This window comes from Argiope bruennichi, chromosome X2 (assembly GCF_947563725.1).
Source record: "Argiope bruennichi chromosome X2, qqArgBrue1.1, whole genome shotgun sequence".
NCBI lineage: Eukaryota > Metazoa > Arthropoda > Arachnida > Araneae > Araneidae > Argiope > Argiope bruennichi.
Window position 1 is genome coordinate 82,180,177 of NC_079163.1, and position 13,039 is coordinate 82,193,215.

Consider the following 13,039-nt stretch of genomic DNA (forward strand, 5'->3'; position numbering starts at 1 on the left):
ATTCACTTTAAAATATCTTTACTTTTTATCATTTTTTACGAGAAATATTTTCTCAAATTTACATAACTAATACTGCGTAATTTAAACGGTGTTTAACTTACATTATAGTATCCAAGATATTTATTATCACAAATCTTTTGAACTACCTTCAAAGTAAAAAGTAACCTTAATGCTTTTACTTCCTTAAAAATCAAGAAATGGATAATTATTTATTTTAGTAAATATTATATTGTTTGTCTTCTTCACATTAATACTACACATATTTACTTAAAATGAAACCTAATTACTACCTAATTGCCTATATCCATCTAATATATTAAAATAGATTTAGATTATATATTAAAATAGATAATATATATCCTAGATTTAAATATATCTAATTTTTCTCATGGAAAAAAATATTTAAATATCTTTATTATTTATTACGTATCCGAATGTGACATTTGAATCTTTTAAAAATTTGAATCTTTATACAACATTTGAATCTTTATACAACAGAACATTCTTTAAATTTTTTTATATATAGAATTAGATTTATGAAATGAACTTATCTTTCATGTTGCTTAAATTGCCTATTTTTTACTGTCTGAAACAAAAATTGTGTGCTTTTATCATTAAATAGTTTTAATTTGCTTGTTATGAAACATACAAGTTATATATATAGTTTTTTTTTCAGATTTTGAAGCAATTTCTACCAATATATACAAGTACTGACAACTGAATCAAGCCGACTTTGCTATCTGTTCAGTATCATTTATATCAGTGTCATCTTCTTTCAGTCTAAAGAAAAAGGTAAATATCTTTTCTTGTCTTTCTGTATGGTAAATATATTTGTAATATATAATTTATAAATAGAGTTAGTTCAAGTGTCATCCCATTTACGGGACAAACGTACATGAGCACGCCATGTAATATCTAATAGCATACTGATATATAATATCCTGTCTTTTTTTTTTTTTTTTTTTCGTTTTGCAAAGCGCGTAACTAACTCCCTTAAACCTTAGCATATAATGTCTTGTCTGACTCATGTGTTGAATTATAAAATTTTTAATATTTAAATCTATAACTAAGCCGTAGCATCATTTAATTGCCAAAGACGAAAATCACTTGGACAGGCTTAAGTACATCATGCCTTCTCTACTTTCTTTTGTGGAATGAGCTAACAATAAATGTACCAAATACAATATGTCTTCTAATTAACAAGTAAAACAGATTTTTTTTATTAAAAGGATTATCTGAAGAGTTTTTAGCCGATTGATTGCCATGATAATGCGTTACTTGTGTATTGAGTGATCGTATTTTTAAATTTATAAGCTAAATTTAAGTTATTTATAGATATTAAAATCTAATACTAAAATTATGTGGCTCATTTACCACTTAAGTATGCAATGAATTCTTAACTGAATGAGTACTAACAACCTATTCTACCCCAAAGAATGTTTGAGTAGACGGTAGAGGAAATAAAAGAATCCAAGAATTGGATACACCGAATACAGAGATTGCGGAGCGTGAACCTTTCTTGTTCCATAAATCTCCTCGCATGTAAAAGTCTGTTTTCAACTTTTAAGCTAAAAACTAAATTATTGAGTTCACTGTCCCGAACAATTAAGATTTTTGTTGCCTAAAATTATGCGCGTTCGTGGCGTTCTTTTGTTCTCTAGCATATTTGTGATTGTTTTCGGTTTTTTCGTATCGTTGATTCCTTGCTGCTTTAATTTCCAATCAGCGCTCTATAATTTCATATCTTATAGCTCCGAAGCACCTTATTATAATGCGATTCGGTTGTCTACTCACGTAATCTCAGAAAACATAAATTCGTCGCACTTTCCCAACTGTATATTAAGTGAAAACTTACTAAACTTGTTTTATTATGCCTTTCCCTTTCAAGGACAGGTATTTTTTTAATATTTATTTTTATACGGATTTTTAACGACCTTTAATACCCGACTTGGATCTTCTTTTACTTCTAAATCAGCCTTACATGACAATAAATCATAGGCATACTTATAAATTTTATCTCCATTACATACCATTGTGCACGAAAACCTAATCTGGTAGGGCAAGAAAATAAGGTGTTGAAAATATTTCCATAAGCGCTAAAATGTTTTTCATACACGCATTTACTATCTACATAGACTTAACCTCAGGATCACTCTCTTGGATTTTGCGAACAAGCTCGTATTTGATGATTTTAACAGTTCCGGACAATTTTCTAACGCCTAGCTACTGAGGGGGAGGGAAGGGGGGAATATGAGCGTGAGAATTCTTTTTTTTTATTTTGTTGCATTTTTCAGCAATGATATTCTTCTAGTTTCTGAATAAATATTTCTTAACATTAATCTTAATTTCTAATTACTTCATTTCAAGAAAATGGTGCTTATATTAGAATCACAAAACGCATCGCTTGAACCTTAAAGCATAGATGATGTTAGTTTCGAATAGTAGGATACTTAATATATATGTAGGTCTCAAGACCAAAAAATTTGAATCATAAGTATTTAGTGGCAACATTTTTCAAATAATATTCTTCCTTTTATTAATAAATCTTTGGAACTCTAAAATTCATGCATTTCAAAAAGTAATAATATTACGTATTTCTACATGAAATACATAATTATGATTATTTTTTCTGTATGAAAAATTTGTCATTCAATAATATTTCAAAATATTCCTACATCGTATGTTTCCTAAAGACTCTTGCTATAATGTCTATTGAAATAAAACCAAAAAGTTATAGAAATATATTTGTTAAAATGGTAAGATTATATTTATGATTCCTGTCACTTATAATGAATATTTAAATAAATTTTATCGTAGAATTCTTCGTCTATATGTTTTATTTCTTAATTTTGCTAATGACCTTGTTGGTTTGGCTCAAGTTTCTCTATCAATAGGACATTTGCATGCAAGGTAGCTAATTGTTTAAGTAGTTAGCTAATCTGCCAATATATATATAATCTACTAAGTATTAAGCATTATTATATTTGATATGGAATGGAAGTTGAAGAAATTATTTCATAGACGCGTTGTCTTTTTCAAACGGCTTAAGTAAAGAACTGCAAGGTCCATGCCCAGTAGCCTCAAAGTAGAGTGTTACTTAAATAATAAAAGAAATTTTTAAATTAAGAAATATTTACATTTGAAAATGAAATCTCATAAAAATTTGAACTTTCAAGCATAAGTTGTTTATTAGTAACTAGGAAATTTGTATTATTATAGAGGTTCATTTAAAAGCCTCTATAAATATTTAAAGTCAGACCAGGTATACAGAAACAAATAATTTTCATTAGATATGAATATTACATCAAACAGTACATTTAAATGGATTAAAATATTTTGAAGTTATTGAAGTTTGAAGAAGCCTTTTATTTAGAATTAACGATACAAAGCTCTGAAATAAAACAATCCTTTTCCTGTCACTTTCATTAGAACGGTACCATAGGGCAAACTTTCATTTCTGAGGTAATTTCATTGCTGTTCAGTGTAACTGCTAAACAAACCGATGCAACCGAATGTATAATAATTTAGTTATTTAAAAAAATGCTCTTCATAACTATAAGTCTTCACCACTTTTTCAGTAAGATTCTGAGGCTGATTTCATTAAATTTTAGGGCATCACTTTCGAATATTTCAGAAATAATCTCATTAATTTCAGTTGTTAAGTAAATAGATATTTAAAAACTGATATCCTTTTATTTTACTGAGGATTCATTACTTTTCTCAACCCCTCACACTCCCTTTTTGAGCTTAAAATAAAAACGAGGCGACCTCATTTCATCCAAAAAAATTATGGCTGTGACCAAAAATTTGAAACGGACAGAAAAAAGGAGAAATTTTTTATAGATTATTAAAAAAGCAGTATACTTATTAAATTACTAAAAAATAAATACACTTATTTAGAGATTTTTAATGATATCTTTTGAACCAAGGGGGAGGGGGGGAGGGATCTGTTGCCTGGGACCGAAGAATCACGAGCTCAAAATCCATATTCCGCAGAAGATCTACCATATATAAGGATGGGATCCACGTTAAATCCAACAAATACCCACTTCCTTAAGATGGTGTGACATGGGAATTTGGGGCAACTAGCACTGATGTTATCCTCTTCATGTGTCTAAAGTTTGAAATTACAAAGTCCACCACAAATCAATGATCGAACATCGTCAACACCGGGCGTTAATCTACTTAAATCTAAAGATTAAACAAGATGATGTGAATCGGAAAAAATTTGGAATGATGGGAATGGGAAATCGGAAAGAAGATTTTTTTGCTAAGCTCTATGATTTGCTATGAGGTACTATTTGCTTAAGTAGCCTTGAATTAAAAAAAAAGTCTGCCATCTTTATGTTCTAACCAAAAATAATTTCTCCCAAAATATACACTTAAACTTCTGAAGTCTTTCCTTGTAATAAACAACATGGCGAGTCAAGTGTATAGGTTATCTGCAAAACATTTTGTTCACAACTTTATATGATAATGATATAGCCCTCTGTGTGGTTATAGCAGATCGTAAAAAACCTATCATAAAAAGGTGTAACATCATACCGTTTACTTTAATCAATGCTACTTCTATGCAACACCTCTCTTCACTTTAAACACATCTAAGTAACTCATCCTTTAAAAAAGGGGTAGGTCTGAACAGCTACTTATCCACGGAACGATAATAGCGGGTTGTCCTAACCGTGATCTGATGTACGACTATCATCGAGAGCTCTACCGGGTCCTTATCAAATCTCTCTATCCTAGACACTACGTCTAGTTTAGAGCAAACGGCTCTTTTTATAGCTCTCGTGATCATGATACGTATCTGGCTCATCCTATTTCGGCATTCGAGCTCGATCTTGTTCACTGTTGCTCTTCACTTGTATAATTTAATTAGTTGTCTCTGGAAGGAATAGCAACGAGACAGATACTGCCGTGGGAGATTCCGTATTCTGTTTCATTCTAGGGTGAAATAGCAATGAATGTGTGTTAAAATAAAGAATATGTTAAAGTAAAAACATGGATGGTTCATTTTATTTGTGCTAAATTTAATTGAACATCCCTATCAATTGTACAATTCCTAACGCTTCATTTTTAACCCAGTTTTTTACGATCCATGAAAAACAGCATAAAGCATAGATATGGAAAGGAAGTTTAAAACAGAGCCGACGCAATTTTATTATCTTCAAAATGCAAAACAAACCATTTATTTTGAGATGACATGGATTGGTTCATGTGCTTTGCAAACTCATGTATTTAAACGTGAAAATGTCATTGGTCAGAGGATTTTATTTTAATCTCATTTGAAGATATATATCAATATTTTCGTCAAATATCACTGTCCTCTTGTGGTTTCATTATTTAAATTGCAAAATGCTGTCGAACATGGCTTTGAAAATTGTCAATATGAATGCAAATAAATACAGTATTATTACATAAAATTAAGAAATCCTTACGTCACAATATTGCGTGTGTCAATCTCCGGTTTAATCACTAGATTATTTCATAGAAAAGAATAATAGCGAGATGCTGTGCTGGTTATCGTTTTGGATACTATTAATGTAAGTCATACATCTGACTCACCGACCCGCCACGAATGCACACGGATTTAAACAATAAAACTGAATGACCAGACCGCCGCAACAGCAACACTGGCGGGAACTATGGTTGAGTCCTAAGGGCCATCACCGGCCACGGTACAACCCTCCCCGAAGGAAGTACATCCCATCATCGATGGGAGGAGTCAGATCCCCCACCTATTCATGTACCCTCCAGGGTGTCGAGATCCAACCATCATGCCGGAAGAATCTCATCCTCATTTGGAGGTGCCCCCCGGAGGGTATATACTATTAACGTAAACAAGATTCAATGCAACATTGTAGCTTAAAATAGATTTCTTCAAGTAGCAAAGTTGCATATTTAAACTCGTCAGAATAGAATACATCAAATTATTGTTTGATAACTTAGAAAAGTAATAGCATGAAAACAATATTTGAAAAATTAGCTGTTTACTTGTTAGCAAATTACAAATATATTATTTAATAATTAAATTTTGTGACAAATAATTTCAAAGTAACATTATGTATTTTAATTCATAACTATAAACGTTTTTAAAATAAATATATATAAACTATGACTATTTTTTAAAAAAAAAAATCTAACGCATGTTATATAGACTTAACGGTTAGATCGTTAATATGAAATCATTCCACGTGACTTTAAAATCACATGAAAAATATAAGTACTTTTTTCATCTAAAACGAATTACACATTTTCTATCACTATGATATTACTTTTCCTCTTTCAACACATGCAAAGTGTTCTAGATCAAATTCGAGCAGGCCGTTAAATGTACATCGCTTCTTGGAAATAGACTGGTCTTATTTCTTGTTAAAAAGATTTCTACACCTTAGGCAATAGTGGTAAAAAGATTTCTACACCTTAGGCAATAGTTGTAAAAAGATTTCTACACCTTAGGCAATAGTTGTAAAAAGATTTCTACACCTTAGGCAATAGTGGTAAAAAGATTTCTACACCTTAGGCAATAGTGGTAAAAAGATATCTACACCTTAGGCAATAGGTGTAAAAAGATTTCTACACCTTAGGCAATAGTGGTAAAAAGATTTCTACACCTTAGGCAATAGTGGTAAAAAGATTTCTACACCTTAGGCAATAGTGGTAAAAAGATATCTACACCTTAGGCAATAGGTGTAAAAAGATTTCTACACCTTAGGCAATAGTGGTAAAAAGATTTCTACACCTTAGGCAATAGTGGTAAAAAGATTTCTACACATTAGGCAATAGTGGTAAAAAGATTTCTACACCTTAGGCAATAGTGGTAAAAAGATTTATACACATTAGGCAATAGTGGTAAAAAGATTTCTACACCTTAGGCAATAGTGGTAAAAAGATTTCTACACATTAGGCAATAGTGGTAATAAAATGCTTTGCAGGATCTTTCGAAGATTTTATTCTTTCATTAATTCGTTGATGGAGCTTAATTTTGTTCAAGAGTCAGTCTTAAAAATAGTATATGAAACAAAAAGTAAGAAGTATTATTGACAGAAAAATCTATTATAAATATCAGAGGAAGATGTTGAACATGTGCTCCTTCTATGTTCCAAGTTTGTCAAAGAAAGATCCTAAGACTGGCTCTCAAGCACATGAATATAAATTGGCCTACATAGTTTCACCAACTTATTTCCACTAGAAGTGCTTTTGAAAATTTCTGTAAATTTATTGTTGACATCTGTACTCCTTCATAACTGTTAAATTTTCTTCTTTTTCTTTTTGTAATGTGTTACATACTTACTTCTGTAAGCCCCGTGTGATACTTTGTGGTGCACGAGGGATTTATAAATGTTCAATAAAAAATAAAAAAAAATATCAGAGGAATAACGTTCGGGCAATTGTTTGTTTTACCATATATTTTTATTATATTTACTCAGGATATGGAAAAAAAATCAAGTTCCTGTTTTTCTTAAACTGAATTTTTCAGCTTCAAAACTGCGTTGACATGTTGAATGATGGAAAATGCGTTAATATATTGTAAAATGCCCTTACAGTGAATGTTTGGTTGCATCATTGCTTTTACTTTTCTATATAGGAAATGTATTGCTAAAAGAAATATTGCCATTTACTAAAGCCATCGTCGCATACAATTTCAAAGCAATTGGATCCCTAATTTTTTTTTATTTATGTTTTCTGCTTTTGAAGCGAATTCCGTATACCTACAGAGCTTAATATTTCATATAACAAACTATGTATGATGAAATTATTGATGGAAAAGTAATATTAAATGCCCAAATAAATTAAATTATTATAATTACTATAAATAAAAGTATTTTTTTATTTGCAGAGTTCAATAGCAATTTTATAAAACTGCCTTGAGACTTAGCAATATATATATATGTAAGCATAAAATTTTTTGAAAGCGCCTGGCAGATTCGAAGACATTGAAGAGATTTTGAATTTTTAAGTTCACTTTAAACCATCCCGGGAAGGCATAATTTATTTACAAGAGGCGCGGAGAAAGCACGTCCGCTCACAGCAACGATCAGGCAAGGGAGAGGGAAGAAGCGAGAGATAAATTATCCCTCGTCTTATATAACATGAGATATTGATAGGGAAAATATTTTTCACAGTGCTATTATACGTATTATTAAGATACTGATAGGGATTTCCGACACACGAGCGAATCAAACAAGGAAAATACAGGGATCTTTTTTAAAAGAATGTGCTTGATGGGCAATTTTCTATCCCTTCACGCTGAGCGTGGGAACCGCTGACGAAATCATTTTCATAGAACTTTTGTTGCATTAATTAAATAGAAAAAATGGAATGGGATCAGGAAAAAAAGAGAGAATGAAGTTACTGTGGGCTAAATTAAGATAAAAATTTGAGAATTAATTTGGATTGAAATTAAAGTTATATATATATATAGGCATTTTCTTCCTTTTATTTCTTTTTATTAAAAGTTAGTAATTCGGTTTATGATTAAATTTGATATGTACTATAAAGGAAAAAAATTCAAGAGCTTATCTTTTTATGTGTTAAAAATGAAAATTAAAAAGAGTAAAGAACTCTAGGAACAGCTTAACACGAAAATAAATGCATAAACATCCAAAGAAATATACCGAAAATACATAACTTAGTTTATATACCTGTCCTCTTGAGCGCACCTTTTATCCCGTGGGAGAAAGTTTAATCACAGGCGAGGAGAATTTTACTCAAGTAAAAATGATTAAAAAAACTTTATCCTTATATCTTATTAGTTATTAAACTTATCCAGTATCAAAAAAATAAGTTGAGATTCCACCTTATTTTATGCATATCTCAGGAGGAAGAAAAAATGCAAATCTATTGAAAGAGAACACAATTTAATAACTTAAAGAAATTCGAAAGTATAATAAGCTATGTATTTAAGTTGTATGTTAAACAGAAGTAACGGAATTTTAATTCTTTGACTTTTGGAATTAGTGTTGTAATTTAAATAGTTAAAAATTAAATTAATGAGTTTAAAAATAAGATCAGATCTAAATCAACATGAATTATAAATAAGTCATTAAGAATATTAAAAAGCATATTGCATCTAACAGTGAGATATAAATCTGGATGTTGAGGAAAAATATTTTTATTATAATAATTTTGATTATTCTAAGGTAGCATTACAACAACTTTATATCAAATTAAAACAATCGTTTTGTATTTCAAAATCAGATATAGACTTTGACTTTCAAAACGATATGATTGTTAAAACAAAGTGCACGGATACATTTAATTTATTAATCTCCATAAAAAGTACTTTTCCAAAGTGTGACACTTCCTTTTAAGCTAAATTAAATCTCTAGTTCCTTCCTTAAATTACTTTGTTAATTTGTTACACTTTAAAAAAGACACAAAGTAGGAACATCAGACTGTTTTACAACAACATTTCTCCTTGTATAACTTCCTCCAAATATCAACAAGACAGGATTGATGATCAAGCTGTTGATTCGGTAGTCCTTGGTGATCTTGTCATGGTTAGTAAAAGAAGGTCATCCTAAATTGGGAAGCGTTTGCCTTTCTTGATCCCACTGTGAAACTTCCCTCCTGACAAGCGTTTTGATTGTTCTATCCATCTAACAAAACGCCTAATTGATCCCAGCAAAGCAAAAGAATGGTCGCAGACAACGATCTTCATTTCTTCTGCTACTTCATTTAGCTCTCAACCACGCAGCTGGCGATTCGGCTGAATAGAGGAGGTGAGATAAAGTTGTGGGCGGAAACTCAGCAGTAGAATGTGTATTTTTCTGGTGAGGCGATTCTGTTCAACGCGTAGTTTGATCGATTGTTTTTGATTATAACTGTGTGTTCGTGGGAAATTAAGAAAACACTTTCAATAAGTTTTGCGTGAAAACATCTGTAACTGTGAAACAGATTGCAAAGAACTATTATTCCTTATTAAATTGGAAACCTAGGTTACGCAGATGATTTGTAATAAACAGATTTTTTCCCCACGTAAATGTCAGTGTTCGTCTGTTTTAGAGTTCAGTATATTTAGAATAATAAAATTGTATCTAGCATTTCAAAAAGGTCAGTTTGAAAAAGATTGGTAAATAATAAAATCAATATATTTAAAAAAAAAGGCTGTGATCGAAATTTTTTATGTCTTTAACGCAAAACAATTTTTTCCATTACAATCGCATAGGCAAGATATATAATATTTAATGTTGTTATAATGAAACCTTCTTTATTGTTTATGTTATGTCTAAAACCAATTTCCATGCCTTTTAATGGAGATTATATTTGAAATCTAATTTCACAGGGATATTTTTCCTAATTTCTGATTCTTTGTCAGTCTCGTTTTCAACATTGCAAATATCAGGAGACTAGAATTTGAATCTCCCAAACACACTGAAAAAATTGTTATCTATACTGTGCCTATTAAATCTCATAGATTTACTCAATTTGGGAGCCTATAGAATAAGAAAGCCTAAACTTTATCCATTAGAAAAGCCCAGAGTCAGTCGCTTGAAGACCACTGATTTTTAAGTCAGTAATAATACACCAATGTTTATATTTCCTCTGTAGAAAGAAACACTGTCTATGTACTGCTGAAATTCCATCTCCCATTAATCCGAGAAAACCCGAAGGAGTTTTTGTTTACAGACAGCATTAAGTAGGATTGATTCTGTGTCTGAAATAAAAAATATTCATTAATGTAATTTATATGCTGCATCCCAAGAAATATATTTGAAAATTAATAAAATTTATTTTCTGTTTATTTAATTGATTAAATTTAATTATTCTTAAAGTAATTTAATTAAAAGTTATATTGTTTAGAATTACAACTTTCCATTGATAGCAATGTTTATCTTACTACAGAATCTCTGGAATGTCATGAAATTAATACCTAGCCCCCTTTCTAGTCATCATTTCTTCTGCTGTCTTCAAAAATATTTCTTGTGCGAATGTACACATATCCGTCTTTCTTTTATAGTTTCTTATATCAACTTTAAAAAGAGAACAGATACTATAAAATTAAAACTTGTCCGTGGCAAATTGTTACTGTGTAACAACTTACCCCAACGAAATTTTAACGAATTGGGGCTTGCGGCTCCATTTTATATCTTGATACATATGAATGGTAAAGAACTTTTAAATGTGGCATTTACCTTATAATCCAGGCTTTATCTTGGTACAAACCTTACGCAGACATCTTCAAACGTGTAATTAAAAGAAATCTTTGAAGACACAAATAAAAAATTAAAATTAAAAAGAAAATTATAAATAATTACGTAATTAAAGTTTTCACAGGCACTCCTTTCACTTCTAACTGCATGCAGTCTAAAAATCGTTGAGGAAACTACACTAATAAGAGTTATATACCAGAAAAGTAAATTTAAACCGACGGTTAATATAAAATTCGAAAATAACAGATTACCCCATGTAACAACTAACCCCTATCATTTCCTAAATTTTCATAGCTCCTATTTTGCTATGAAAGATCTTTTACGACTTCCATGGCCATAAACGAATGAAAAAGTGTAAGTGAAGTATTAATTATGGATTTCCTTTCACAATGCCAGTTAGGTTAATTTTTTTCATTTGAATTTAATTATTTAATTATCTTTTTTTTTCATATAATAAATATTATTTTCCTATAAAGAAAATCGTGTCATTTGTTATTTTTAGCCGTCTCTTTATTCTTTAAAAAATCAAAACTTATTAAATCATTTATTCTAATGACAACACTTCAAGCCGTTGGCTATTTATCAGAATTGCGCCATTTCATGGAAACCACATACTTATGAGTCATTTATTATTAAATTTATCTTTCCTTAATTTTGGAGAAATGATGTGCCTTGAATTCAAAGAAATTTAACAATCAGTATTCATTAACATTGAATCTGAGACATTTCTTAACAAAAAGGAAATACCTTTCATGGTTTTAAAGATATCAGCTTTACAATTCTCGTCTCTTTCTTCAAAAATTTTCCCACACATCTGATTTCAAAAAAAGAAAGAAAAAATTACAGCATTTATGAAAAGAAACATCAAAATATGAAAAAGAAAACAAGATATCTTTATTCATCAACGTAATAGATTTCATGGGTAGAACGCGAAAACCTGAATTTCTAGTCGAAAAACAAAAGAAAAAATTCTTGATGCAAAACATGCGTTTCACGGAACTGTAGTGGCTAACGTGTTTTGCCTATCTATATTTATGACTTTTACACGTTCTTCCAATTAGTAACAAAATTCATCAGTAGGTGAAACGAACGAAAAAAGTTGAATTTATATTTTACTCGGCCTTAAGGAGGAAAAATGAATTTTTGTTTTGCTTCCTCCATTCTTTTTATAATTCATTAGGTTTTTTGTTGTTTTCTTTTCGTTTTATGTTGTTCAGTTTCCAATTACAGCAGAAAATAATGTTGCAGTTTAAGGTCAGGTCACGGCTATAGAATTCTAGTCTTCGGTCATTTTTCTTACTAACCGCATGGGAAAATATTTCTAGCATTCACACGCTTTTTGAAACTTTTTTTCAAGCTGCTCACCAATCGTTATTGACGTTAGCAAGAGATAAGATCGTTTTCTTGATAACTCCTAAACAACTAGTTTCTTGTCTTAATATATAAATTTTTTCTGTCATCTCTCTTATAGAAAAAATCTCCTGTTTCAACATCCAGGAAAATTTTCACAAAAATCTTCTTTGCAGAATTTATATTTTGGGAAATTTTAAACATTTTTAAATGTATAATAATTTATTTTTGTAAGAAAAACAATAATCCAATTTATTTATTTATGTTTCAATTTTATGCTTTCATACGCCGACTGAATAGATACAAATTATTTTCACACTATATGGAAAATAATTAGGCTGGTATGGAAAATAATTAGGTTATATGCCTAATAAATGCAATGCCTAATAAAGCATATGGAAAATAATTAGGTTATATGCCTAATAAATGCAATGCCTAATAATGCATATAGAAAATAATTAGGCTATAGGCTGGTAATATTTCATGCCTAATAATGCATATGGAAAATAATTAGGCTATAGGCTGGTAATATT

At 30.1% G+C, this 13,039-nt stretch overlaps 1 protein-coding gene across 1 annotated transcript in view; it reads left to right on the forward strand.

Moving 5' to 3' along the window:
• The window catches only part of LOC129961100 (zinc finger protein castor homolog 1-like), a 497,172-nt gene that overhangs the window by 222,084 nt on the left and 262,049 nt on the right, over positions 1 to 13,039 (forward strand). The window contains exon 5 of the mRNA XM_056074923.1: positions 677 to 792. The gene's annotated coding sequence lies outside the window, so the exon portion shown is untranslated. The remainder of the gene's footprint in view (positions 1 to 676; positions 793 to 13,039) is intronic.